The sequence below is a fragment of the Ovis aries genome, chromosome 6 (assembly GCF_016772045.2).
Source record: "Ovis aries strain OAR_USU_Benz2616 breed Rambouillet chromosome 6, ARS-UI_Ramb_v3.0, whole genome shotgun sequence".
Lineage (NCBI taxonomy): Eukaryota > Metazoa > Chordata > Mammalia > Artiodactyla > Bovidae > Ovis > Ovis aries.
The window spans coordinates 21695614-21709194 of record NC_056059.1 but is presented as its reverse complement, the minus strand read 5'-3'; positions in this window follow the sequence as shown (position 1 = coordinate 21709194).

The following is a 13581-nucleotide window of genomic DNA, read 5'->3' as shown; positions in this document are numbered from 1 at the left end:
TTGCTTCCTCACCTGAATACAGGTTTCTCAAGAGGCAGGTCAGGTGGTCTGATATTCCCATCTCTTTCAGAATTTTCCACAGTTTCTTGTGATCCACATAGTCAAAGGCTTTGGCATAGTCAATAAAGCAGAAATAGATATTTTTCTGGAACTCTCTTGGTTTTTCCATGGTCCAGAGGATGTTGGCAATTTGATCTCTGGTTCCTCTGCCTTTTCTAAAACCAGCTTGAACATCTGGAAGTTCATGGTTCACGTATTGCTGAAGCCTGTCTTGGAGAATTTTGAGCATTAATTTATTAGCGTGTGAGATGAGTGCAGTTGTATGGTAGTTTGAGAATTCTTTGGCATTGCTTTTCTTTGGGATTGGAATGAAAACTGACCTTTTCCAGTCCTGTGGCCACTGCTGAGGTTTCCAAATTTGCTGGCATATTGAGTGCAGCACTTTCACAGCATCATCTTTCAGGATTTGAAATAGCTCTACTGGAATTCCGTCACCTCCCCTAGCTTTGTTTGTAGTGATGCTTTCCAAGGCCCACTTGACTTCACATTCCAGGATGTCTGGCTCTAGGTGAGTGATCATACCATCATGATTATTTTGGTCATGAAGATTTTTTGTACAGTTCTTCTGTGTATTCTTGCCACCTCTTCTTAATATCTTCTGCTTCTGTTAGGTCCATACCATTTCTGTCCTTTATTGAGCCCATCTTTGCATGAAATGTTCCCTTGGTGTCTCTAATTTTCTTGAAGAGATCTCTAGTCTTTCCCATTCTGTGGTTTTCCTCTATTTCTTTGCATTGATTGCTGAGGAAGACTTTCTTATCTCTTCTTTCCATCTTTGGAACTCTGCATTCAGATGCTTATATCTTTCCTTTTCTCCTTTGCTTTTCGCTTCTCTTCTTTTCACAGCTATTTGTAAGGCCTCCCCAGACAGCCATTTTGCTTGTTTGCATTTCTTTTCCATGGGGATGGTCTTGATCCCTGTCTCCTGTACAATGTCACGAACCTCCATCCATAGTTCATCAGGCATCAGATCTAGACCCTTAAATCTATTTCTCACTTCCACTGTATAATCATAAGGGATTTGATTTAGGTCATACCTGAATGGTCTAGTGATTTTCCCTACTTTCTTTAATTTAAGTCTGAATTTGACAATAAGGAGTTCATAATCTGAGCCACAGTCAGCTCGTGGTCTTGTTTTTGCTGACTGTATAGAGCTTCTCCATTTTTGGCTGCAAAGAATATAATCAATCTGGTTTCCATGTTGATCATCTGGTGATGTCCATACGTAGAGTCTTTTCTTGTGTTGTTGGAAAAGGGTGTTTGCTATGACCAGTGTGTTCTCTTGGCTTCTTTCCAGAAGCTATACCAAATACTAGGGATATAGCAGTGAAACAACTAGATACGAACCCTGTCTTCACAGAACCTGCAGTCTAATAGTATTTTTGACTTTGAGGTGAGAATCCTGAGTAATAGAATGGAAAGGCACAGAGACCAATGGAACTATGTTACCAAGGAGGTGGATGTTGTGCCCACTGGATTCTTTTAACTTTGCCTAAAACTTTTCTTTGTGAGGATAAATTGAAGTGCTAAAATAAAGATAGAGTTAGCAGAAGCTTATGCCTTGAAAAAGAGGAAGGCTTAGGGGATAATGGTTAAGGAGGAGGTTTTCCAACTAAGAGAATTTGTTGAATAATCTGGCTATCATAGCTCCAGAATCTGAATCCTGCCCTTATCTGAGCCCACTCTGCTGATTTCCTAATGCTTCCTCATCCTCTTTCCCTTACCTGAAGAACTCCAAAAGTCTTAGCCTTGAACTACCAAGGAAAGTGGCAAAGAGGCCAAGATACACCTTCTAACACACTAGAAGGTGACTTAGAGAGGTATCCAATTCTCCCACACCTAGAACCTGGAAGTATGTTTGAGTATGTGCCTAGGGAAATATCTGAGGATCCTGGGAAGTAAGCCAACCATGGTACTGTAGGAGACATTAATAGGTTTTAGATTTAGTGTGTAAATCTTGGTTTGATTGAATAAATGTAATACAAGTTATGATCATTTATGTGACTACTTATAGTTTGTTCCTAATAACCAAGAAATGTTTGCCTATTTTACTGTGTATAATAGATTACATTTTTCCAAATTGTATTTACTCTCCATATTTTTATTTATAATACTTACTGGTGATGTACCCCATTAATTTGCTAACAATTTATATTAATAGAATGGATCCTGGCCATGTATTATTTTTTCCTCTCTTACAACTCAAGGAAACAATATGGCGTATTTCATGCTTATATTTTTATTTTTAACAGGCCTCCCCAAAATAAACATTTCAGGATAGAATTTCAGGTACTGTTGCTGGCTAGTGAAGGAGTTATTTTCAGAAAGGAAAGGTTGTCAAATTTCCAGATTTCTGTCTCTGGCAATAATCTTTTTGACAGTTCTCCAGCACTTTTAGTTTCAATATGTTCATTATTCCCCATTATGTTGAGATATTCTTTTTCATCAGTATCATTTCCTGATAAGCCTACTCTTTGACACTCGTTTTATTGGTTTCCCTTTATTATTTCATTGCACCTGCTTTGCAATTACACTGGGTCATTTCCACCCTCTGAGTTTTGGGCTCCTAAAATCAGACGTCTCAGTATTGCTGGCAACCCACCAATTAATCAATAGTAGATCATCTCCAGTTAATTGTGCAGACAGCTACTCAGCAATATTTGCTGTCTACCAGACACCTTTCCATGTGGGTCTCTGATCGGTTCCCAGCCATTCTTCAGTTCTCTTTCTTCTCCATATTCCTCTTTGTGTTTAATAAATTATGTTGTTTCCAAAGTATCTGACAGAAGAATTTCACATTTCTGTGCATTCCATCCATCTTTTAGGAATTTATTGTCTCTGTGAAAGTGATTTATCTTCTTTCATCTGTGCTCTGTGTTCTTTCAACAATTCCTATCCTCTCTCTCTCTTAAACACTTACTTTTCTTGAAGATTGAGGCATATTTAAGAATCTATATTAAATAGCCCTTTTCCTGATTACATTCCATTTTGGTTACCACTGTTCTCTCTATTCTTTTGTTTCTAGATGAAATTTTTAAACAAATATCTAAATTTAATATTTCCACTTCATCACTCACCATATCTATAGGTATGAAAATACTTAATACTGTTGTGCCAGTTCAGTTCAGATCAGTTGCTCAGTCGTGTCTAACTCTTTGTGAACTGCATGTTAAACAAGCTTCCACTTTCCATCCTTAACCTTCTTGATCTCTCTGCAGCATTAGCGTTTGACATTTGCATTAGCTTCTTAGGGCTGTCGTAACACATCACCACAACCAGAATGGCCTACAACAACACTTATTTTCTCACAGTTTGAGAGGTTAGAAATCTGAAATCAGGACATGAACAAGGTTGTTTTTTTCTTCCGGAAGCTCTGAGGGAGAATATGTTCCACGTCTCTCTCCTAGTATCTGTTGGTTGTTGTCAACCTTCAGTGTTTCTGGGTTTGTAGATGTATTACTCCAATCTCCACCTGTCATCACATGATAAACTTGTATGTCTTTACATCACATCCCTATATGTTGTTCTGTGTCCAAATCATCCTTTTCTTAGAAAGACATTAGTCATTGGCCTAAGGGCAACCCCAAGCCATCATACCTCATCTTAACTTGCTTACATCTGCAAAGACCCTATTTCCAAACAATGTCTTCACCTGTATAAAAATATTCATTTTAACCCAACATGCCCCAAAGTTTTACCTATTCCAATGTCAAGTCCAAAATCTTATTAAATATTAACTCAAAAAGCTCCAAATTTTATCATTATCAGAAATGCATAAGATTCTGTGTATAGTCTGTCATGCAGCAAAATTCCTCTCCATTTATGGATCTTTGAAACTAGAAAGCAAGTGATCTGTTTTTAAGATACAGTGGTGGGGGCTTCCATAGTGGCTCAGTGGTAAAGAGTCTGCCTGCCAGTGAGATGGGTTTGGTCTCTGGTCTGGGAAGAATCCACAAGCTACGAATCAGCTGTCACTGTGCCACAAGTACTGAGTCTGTGCTGTAGAGCCCAAGATTGCAACTGCTGAGCCCACACGCCACAGCTGCTGAAGCCTGTGTGCCCAGAGCCTGTGCTCTGCAACCAGGGAGAAGCCACTGCAGTGAGAGAAGCCTGGGCACCGCAACTACAGACTGGTCCCTGGTTCAGCTCAGTTCAGTTCAGTTCAGTTCAGTCGCTCAGTCGTGTCCGACTCTTTGCGACCCCATGAATCGCAGCACGCCAGGCCTCCCTGTCCATCACCAACTCCTGGAGTTCACTCAGACTCATGTCCATCGAGTCCGTGATGCCATCCAGCCATCTCATCCTCGGTCGTCCCCTTCTCCTCCTGCCCCCAATCCCTCCCAGCATCAGAGTCTTTTCCAATGAGTCAACTCTTTGCATGAGGTGGCCAAAGTACTGGAGTTTCAGCTTTAGCATCATTCCTTCCAAAGAAATCCCAGGGCTGATCTCCTTCAGAATGGACTGGTTGGATCTCCTTGCAGTCCAAGGGACTCTCAAGAGTCTTCTCCAACACCACAGTTCCAAAGCATCAATTCTTCGGTGCTCAGCTTTCTTCACAATCCAACTCTCACATCCATACATGAGCATAGGAAAAACCATAGCCTTGACCAGATGGACATTTGTTGGCAAAATAATGTCTCTGCTTTTGAATATGCTGTCTAGGTTGGTCATAACTTTTCTTCCAAGGAGTAAGTGTCTTTTAATTTCATGGCTACAGTCACCATTTGCAGTGATTTCTGAGCCCCCCAAAATAAAGTCCCTGGTTACCACACTAAAAAAAGACTTGTGCAGCAGTGAAGACCATTACAGCCCCAAATACATAATTATTTAAAAAACACAATGGTGGGGCAGGCATGAAATAGGCATTCCCCTCCGAAAAAGGAGATAATGGAAGGAATTAAGGAATCACAGTTTTAAAGAAAATTCACAATCAACCAAGCAAAATCCATTAGATATAAGGCATGAAAGTTACTTTCTGTTGCTTGATGCTCTGTCCTCTGGGTCTGCAGATTCCATCTGTCCTTGCTTCTGGGTCAAACAAGGCCCTATTTGTTCCTGCCTTGGGCTCTTAGTGGTAGTCCTGCCATTTTAGCTCGAGGTTTTCTCATTCTGCGGGCTCAAGGAGAGGGTAGCGCTATGCTCTAGAAGTGAGGAGGTGCCATTTTGCTGACCACTCAACCAGCAGGATGGTTGAGTGATGTTTCTTTCCTTTTCTGGAAAGACAACACACATTTACAGTCTTGTATCTCTACTAGTTTATTTCTTGTTTCCTACCAACAGAATTTCGAAAGTCCAAATGCCCTTCTTCATTTCATCTTGTCTCTCTCTGCTTCAGTCCAAGATGGCCATGTTTCTGCTAAGATGACTGTTTGGATCCATCACATGCCTAATCTTCCCAGAAGTTTGTCCAGCCACATTCTTGGTGTTTTCTCCAAAGCACAGTATTCTCATTTTTTACCATATAGACAGGCTGAGAATTTTATAAAATTCTCAAGTTTTCTAGCTCCTTGTTGCTTAGCAGGGCTTTCTCCAAGTTAACACTTGCATTTTATTACAAGTAGCAAGTAGAAACCAAGCCTGAACTTCCATGCTTTTCTTGGAAATCTCCTCACATAAATATCCAAGTTTGTCGGTTACAAGTTCTATGCTCCACTCAAAAGCAAATTTCCATTCAGCCAAGTTTATAACAAACATAACAAACTGGAAACTTTCCTCCAGTTTCCAGTAACTTATTCCTTATTTTCTTCTGAGATCTCATCAGAATCGCCTTGTACAATCATATTTCTTTTCTTTCTTTCTTTCTTTTTCTTTTTTTTTTTTTTTTACCATTTTGAAGTCTTTACTGAATTTGTCACAATATTGCTTCTATTTTTGTGTTTATGTTTTTTGGCCAAGAGGCATGTGGGATCTTAGCTTCCAGACCAGGGATTGAAATGCCCCCTATATTTGAAGGTGAAGCGGTAACTACTGGACCATCAAGGAAGTCTCTTCAACCATATTTCTAACAGTCTCTTCAAAGCAATCTAGGTTTTTACTACCGTGTACCTCAAAATTTCCTGAAGAAGAGAATGGCAACCCACTCCAGTATTCTTGCCTAGAGAATTCCATGGACAGAGGAGCCCAGTGGGCTATAATTCATAAAGTCGCAGACATGACTGAATGACTAACACACACACACACACACACACACACACACAAACACACATACACACACATCCCTCAAAATTCTTCCAGCCTCTATCTATCACCCAATTTCAAAGCCAATTTCACATTTTAAAACATTTTTTACAGCTGCACCCCACTTTCTCACCATGTAACCTAAAGCATTATCATTAAGTTCTTCATTCTTAACTTCCTCTCCCTCTATGAGGCTGTGGAACAACTATCTGCTGCTTTCTCCTTCTTCTCTACATCCAAACAATATGTAAAGGCTTTACTTCCTCTGACTAACCATTTATTTTTGGTGTTTTCAAGGATTACTGTCCTGATCCTTTGCTTGTGTTTCTCTGTTTACTCTCCCTGGTATATGTACCTTATGCAAATACAAGTCTGTGCTGCCATTAGTCATGGTGTCTACCAAACCTATTTCCCATGCTTGTATGCTCAGCTACCTACTGGACATGTCCCTTCAGATGGTCTACAATCACTTCAGACTCTTCAGTACCCAAATTGAACTCATCTTTAAGGTCTTAATCCCATTCTTTCCATTTTTCCCATGTTGATGAGGAAATAAATCTGGCTGAATTTAATTTTTCAAAGTAGAAACCGGGAAATTATTCTAGATTTCTTTGCATTTCTCTTTCTCCCCTTATTCCACAAATTCAATCACTTACTGACTCCAGTATAATAGATTCAGCATTCTTAGGAGTTCTTACATCCATGGAATAATAGAGATTGAAAGACTGAAAGTATCCACTGGTGGATTCCTATTTTCAATCTTATTATTTCTTCTGTGGATTCTGTGACAGACTCGTAATGGATAACTCTAGTGAATGGATCACTGCTGATTTTCGTTAATACTCTCCCTGTCAACTATTTTTTACAACGGTTTAGATAGATCTTTCTAAACATAAATTAGATCAACCATTTCCCTGCTAAAAAGTCTTTCAGTGGAAAGCAACAAGACTCTTTATTATTGGGGTCTTGTTTGCTTCTTCAGCTTCAACTATCTTCAACTATCTAAAGAGAGAAAGAAAGAGAAGTTGCTCAGTCGTGTCCGACTCTTTGCCGTGACTGAATGACTTCTCTTTCTTTCTCTCTTTAGATAGTTAAAGAGAAGAGCCGTGCAAGGGAGAAGTGAAAGGTGAAGCTGAAGAAGCAAACAGGAACCCGATAATATCTTATTCTTTTACACATCATGTTTTCCCAGTCCCAGCCTCTCCCCCAAAATATTTCTTCCCTTTCTGTACTTTATCACCCATTCTTTAGATTTCATTTAGATTATTTTGAAGAGGCTTCCTGTGATGGAGGCAGTCCACCACATTACTCTTGTTTATGTCATTAGCTTGCCTTTTTTCACAGGATCCTGTAATTACTGATTTACCTGGATATCTTCCCAACTAAACTATGAAACATTCAAGAGCCAGGCATGAACTCTGTTCAGCAGGTAGCTTAGAACCTATAACAAGTGTATGTTAATGGAATAACAATGCTGAACAGGCCAGTTCTTTATATATATAATACGAAAGTAACAACCCTAAATTGGACATTGAATTATTTAAGAGCACATTTGACTTCTAAAAATGTGACCTTTCAGAAATAAAGTTTTATTTTATTGGGTTTGTTAATTATAGGTGAAATTTATTTTGCATTGAAAATGGTAATTTTAGAAGTGAATTTGTGTAGTAAATGATGTTAGGAAGAAATAATTGTTTTATTCAGGAAGATACACTGTGACATTTTACATAAGAAATGATACACTGGCCTTTTCTCCTTATCCCAGAGACCTTGAGGTTAATACTGTCTGCCATTATTACTATATTTATAGAAGATCATATTAGATTTTATTTTTATAATAAGTTCATAATTGTCTCAAGATATATATTCATGTGTGCTTAATCAAATAGCATAGTTTTATGAATTCATTCAGTTTATATGCACACACACAGGGTATTCAAATACCACATTCATTCCTTGTAACAAAATATCATATTCACAAAATTTTAGTTTTTGTCCCCTTTTCATATAAAATATATTGAAAATGAGAATTTTCTTCTATCTAAGTTCATTAGAAACATTGAAATATTTGATTATATATCAAATACTGAAATATCCTCTAATAGTGTATTAATAAAAATAAATAATATGTGACCAAAATTACTGATTTAATTTATCACTGTTATTGGTAACATCATCAATTGTTTTGTATATTTACCCTGTTAAATATCAGGCAAAGAAACGCAATACAGACATGTATAGTTTACATTTCAGGCAATAGATTTGAGAAAACTTTGGCTTTGCATATTAAGTCAACTGAGAAAGTTTTGTAAAATCTCAGTAAAGAAAAAGTATATAGTTCCACTATACTGGTTGGGAATGTAAGAAATTAAGTTTGGAAGTCCAGTTGGTTTCCCAGAATCTAGAAATGAATCACTTGTGGAAAAGAGATAGTAATAGTTTATGATACATGAATCAGAGAACTATGTTAATTTTAATAATTAACTTTCCTTGAAAATGTACTATTTTCATAAAAAAGAACCTTAATCTTTCTTATTTTGTTTATTTTTGTCATTTTGTATTATGATTCAGTTCTATGTTCATATTATGTGGAGTGAATTTCCACATAATATGAACATAATGAATGAATCATGCATTGAATTACTTCTTTTTCTGCTGCTTTTATATAAAAAGCAATGACCCATATAGCTTAGGTAAAAAGAATAGTGAGATCTTTGCAACATAAGAAAATATTTTGGAAGCATAACTCTCATCTTTGGAGTACCTATGGTTTAAAGACTGGGGCCATGGAGGGGAGCATATGGATATGAGCCATAGTGATGACTCAGAAGTGATTGATATCCTCATTAGCAATGTTTTTAACCATCCACATGCACAACATAATCACAGATTACATGAGGATTAGCTCTTACAGTTTGAAGAGAAAGTCATATTATTGAAGTCGCCCTTGAGAATCCTCTATATCACTTATAGTATAATATGTACACACACCATATTTCTTAAGGGTTAATATAGATGGACTTCAGGCTGGAATATATTGTTGCTTCTTCAGTTTAGCACATGATAAAGTATTAGATTGTGTTTAGAATCCTGCTGCTGCTGCTGCTGCTGCTGCTGCTAAGTCGCTTCAGTTGTGTCCGACTGTGTGCGACCCCATAGATGGCAGCTCACCAGGCTCCCCCATCCCTGGGATTCTCTAGGCAAGAATACTGGAGTGGGTTTCCATTTCCTTTTCCAATGCATGAAAGTGAAAAGTCAAAGTGAAGTCGCTCAGTTGTGTCCGACTTTTCGCGACCCCATGGACTGCAGCCTACCAGGCTCCTCCGTCCATGGGATTTTCCAGGCAAGAGTGCTGGAGTGGGGTGCCATTGCCTTCTCCACATTTAGTGTCCAGATGGTATAAAATACACATTTAAACACTAAAGTCACACTTATTTGTACAAAACCTTTATACAGAGAGTTGAGAATGACTGAATAGAAGATTCATGTCTCCCGGCCCTCTTCTCCCTGGGATTATGCTAAATGAAAGAAATGAGAAATGTATTATATGAATAATGCAAATTATTTCTCTGTTTCCTTTCTTTTCTCCCTATCTCTTATTCCCATTTTTATATTCTTTATTTTCCAAGTGTATCTATTGGAGTCTTAGAAAATTAAATGCATATACAATGTAATTCCATAGAGTTATATAGTGATAATAATTTTGCCACCTGCATTTTTACTCTCAAGTAATTTGGAGACGATTTCCCAAAGAAATAAAGAACATTTTCATACAAGTGAGTTACAAAATAATTGTAGTAACATTAGAATTTGTTTATTTTTGTGTAAGGAGAGAAAGTGTTCTATCAAGTAAGTATAAGGTGATAAGTTAGACATCTGTTGATTATCTGCAGATACTGGGATTTCCCGTATTGAGTTAAGAGATACAGGTGACATAATTAAGAAAAAAATTAATCTTTCAAAACCGTTAAAGTACATATTTTTCTAAATTTAAGAACTGCTGAATTTGAGGGGGAGTAGTTAGTTGAACTTCCCTGATTGCTCAGTTAGTAAAGAATCCACCCACAATGCAGGAGACCCTGGTTCAATTCCTGGGTCAGGAAGATCCCCTGGAGAAAGGATAGGTTACCCACTCCGGTTTTCTTGGGTTTCCCTTGAGCTCAGCTGGTAAAGAATCCACTTGCAATGCGGGAGACCTGGGTTGGGAAGATCCCCTGGAGAAGGGAAAGGCTACCCACTCTAGTATTCTGGCTTGGAGAATTCCATAGACTGTATAGTCCACAGGGTCGCAAAGAGTGAGACATGACTGAGTGACTTTCGCTTTCAGTGGAATAACTCAGCTTCTTTTTAATCCTCAAGATGAGAGCTCCTTGGAGAGCTCCTATCTGGTAATTGAATCAGAGTTAATCAGTGCAATTATAGGATTTCGTGATTGGTATATAATTTCTGTGCCATGCATTCATTTACTATCATTTAAAGGGAGAATCACAAATTATTAGGTACAGGAGGTACTGATATCTTTATTCACATATGGTTGGCATAATTTTTCATTTGAAATATGATCACTGCATAAGTTCCACAAAATGGAAGTATATTAAAGAGAAAATAGGTCAAATTTACTCATAGTAGTGCATGAAATTTTCTGGATACACATTTATTCTGAAATGTTCTTAGTGGTCTAAGAAGATTTCTAAGAACATAATCTATAAACGAATCAACATTTGACATGGTTTAATCTAAACGTGGTTTAGATTAAAAATTCATATATAACATTTTCTCAGGTATAAATTATATTTAAAAAAAAAAAACTATTTATTTTTGGCTGTGCTAGGTCTTCGTTGCTACGTGGACTTTCTCTAGTTCCAGAAGAGTGGGGGCTACTTTCTAGCTGTGGTGTGTGGGCTCCTCGTTGCAGTGGCTTCTATTGTGGAGTACAGGATCTAGGGCTCCTGGGCTTCAGTAGGCGATGTACATGGGTTCAGAGATTTTGGTTCCCAGGCTCTAGAGCACAGGCTCAACAGTTGTGGCATACAGGCTTAGCTGCTCTGCATACGGTATCTTCCCAGACGAGGGGTTGAGCCTGGGTCTCCTGCGTTGGCAGGCAGATTCTTTACCTGTGCAGCACCTGGAAAGCCTCACCTAACTGGTATGGGAATATAAATTAAATGCAAATTAATTGTAAGTAATTTAAAAACATGTTCCCCTTTATTTTCTTTTTCATTTTCTGTTAGCTTTTAAGAAATATTGGTGCATATTTATTTATTTATTTTTGGTCTCACCTTATTTTCCACCCTTTGTGTGATGTAAAACTAGATTAGCCTCTTCCAGTGACTTCTCAATTAAACTGAGGCCAGAGAGTAGGTGATTAAGACTATAGATTTTCCTGTTGAAACATCTGGAATTCAATCCTGGTCCTGCTAGTTCAGTCTCAAATTACCTCTCTCACTTTTCCCACTCATAGAGATGTTAATAACAATTATGGCATTCTTAAAAGCTACGTATGAAAAACCGAAATTACATTTAAAAAAACAAAGTTACATTTTAAAAAACAATGGCAAGGGGAAATACTAGTGACACCTCTTCATTTCAGTTTAGAGGTTTGATCCCTGGGTGGGAAATGGCAACCTACTCCAGTATTCTTGCCCGGAAAATTCCATGGACAGAGGAGCCTGGCAGGCTAAGGTCCATGGGGTCGCAGAGAGTCAGACACGACTGGGAGACTGAAATAGGCACATGCCGATTAGATGCTTTTAATGGAAATAAGTTCTTATCAATTTCCCACAAAAACAAAACACCTATGAGGATATTTTATTTGATAGTTTCATTATTAATCTGAAAAATCAAATTCTTGATATAATCAAGTTACTTAACTGAAAAAGATCAGGGATTTCTAGGAAACAGGCCAAATATCTAATGGTGGTAGAATCTAGGAATTATAAAGTTCTGTGGTTAGTGGCATAAAATATTTTTTTCTCTCTCTCTTTCTTCTTAACAGGAATACCAATCTTAATTTTATAAGTCAATTTTAAGAAAAACACACTTCCTAATCTGTGAAGTAAATTGATTTTAATTTATACTTAAATATAGGAAAATTACATTAATTTTGAAACAACTCTCATGGTCTCATTATTTTTATGCTTTCTGAGGCAAAGCAAAATTCTCAGAATGGTTGAATCTCTAGATTCAAAATTCTCATAGGGTTTGAAAAATGTGCTAAGTTTATATGAAATAAGCCAGTATGAAAATCTGAAAATGCTAAGAAAATTAACATTTAAAAATCTCTAGGAATAGCAATATTCATAAAATGATGAAATGGGAGGCATTATTCCATCTAAATAAATATGAATGGTTCTAACTCTAGAATCTCTCTCATTTATTGTTGGTCTCCAAGGGAGGTACGTATATACTACATGCAGTGCTAGAGATGATTCATTAGGAAATGAGAAGAACTATTTGAACTTTTATTATTTTATAATTGATCTTGTCCTTCAAAGGTTTTATGTTGTTGGTACATTTTAAAATTTACATATTAGTAAGTAGAACAATGATATAAATTGTACATTGACAACTGTGTGTGTGGTGGAGATCTCTTATAAAAGATCTTTATGCTGTCCTTCCCTTCCCTATCCAATTTCTCCCACTGACACCTCATTCTCCAGCCAGAGAGAAGGTGCCTTGCTTTCTGCCCCTGACAGATATCTCCATTCATTTAATGTAGCAGCACTGTGAGGATGCTGCGGTAACAGAAGACCACATCTACCCTCTTGTTTGTGCCATCTTCCTGAGTCTCAGTGGTAGTGTGAAAATTCAGTTCAGTCTCTCAGTTGTGTCCGACTTTTTGTGACCCTGTGGACTGCAGCAGGTCAGGACTCCTTGTCAATCACCAACTCCTGGAGTTTACTCAAACTCATGTCCATTGAGTCGGTGATGCCATCCAACCGTCTCATCCTTTGTTGTCCCCTTCTCCTTCCACCTTCAATCTTTCCCAGCATCAGGGTCTTTTCAAATGAGTGCATTCTTCCCATCAGGTGGCCAAAGTATTGGAGTTTCAGCTTCAGCATCAGTCCTTCCAATGAATATTCAGGACTGGTTTCCTTTAGGATGGACTGGTTTGATCTCATTGCAGTCCAACAAACTCTCAAGAGTCTTCTCCAACACCACAGTTCAGAAGTATCAGTTCTTCAGTGCTCAGCTTTCTTTATAGTCCAACCCTCACATCCATACATGACTACTAGAAAAACCATAGCTTTGAGTAGGTGGACCTTTATTGGCAAAGTAATGTCTCTGCTTTTTAATATGCTGTCTAAGTTGGTCATACCTTTTTTTCCAAGGAGCAAGCATCTT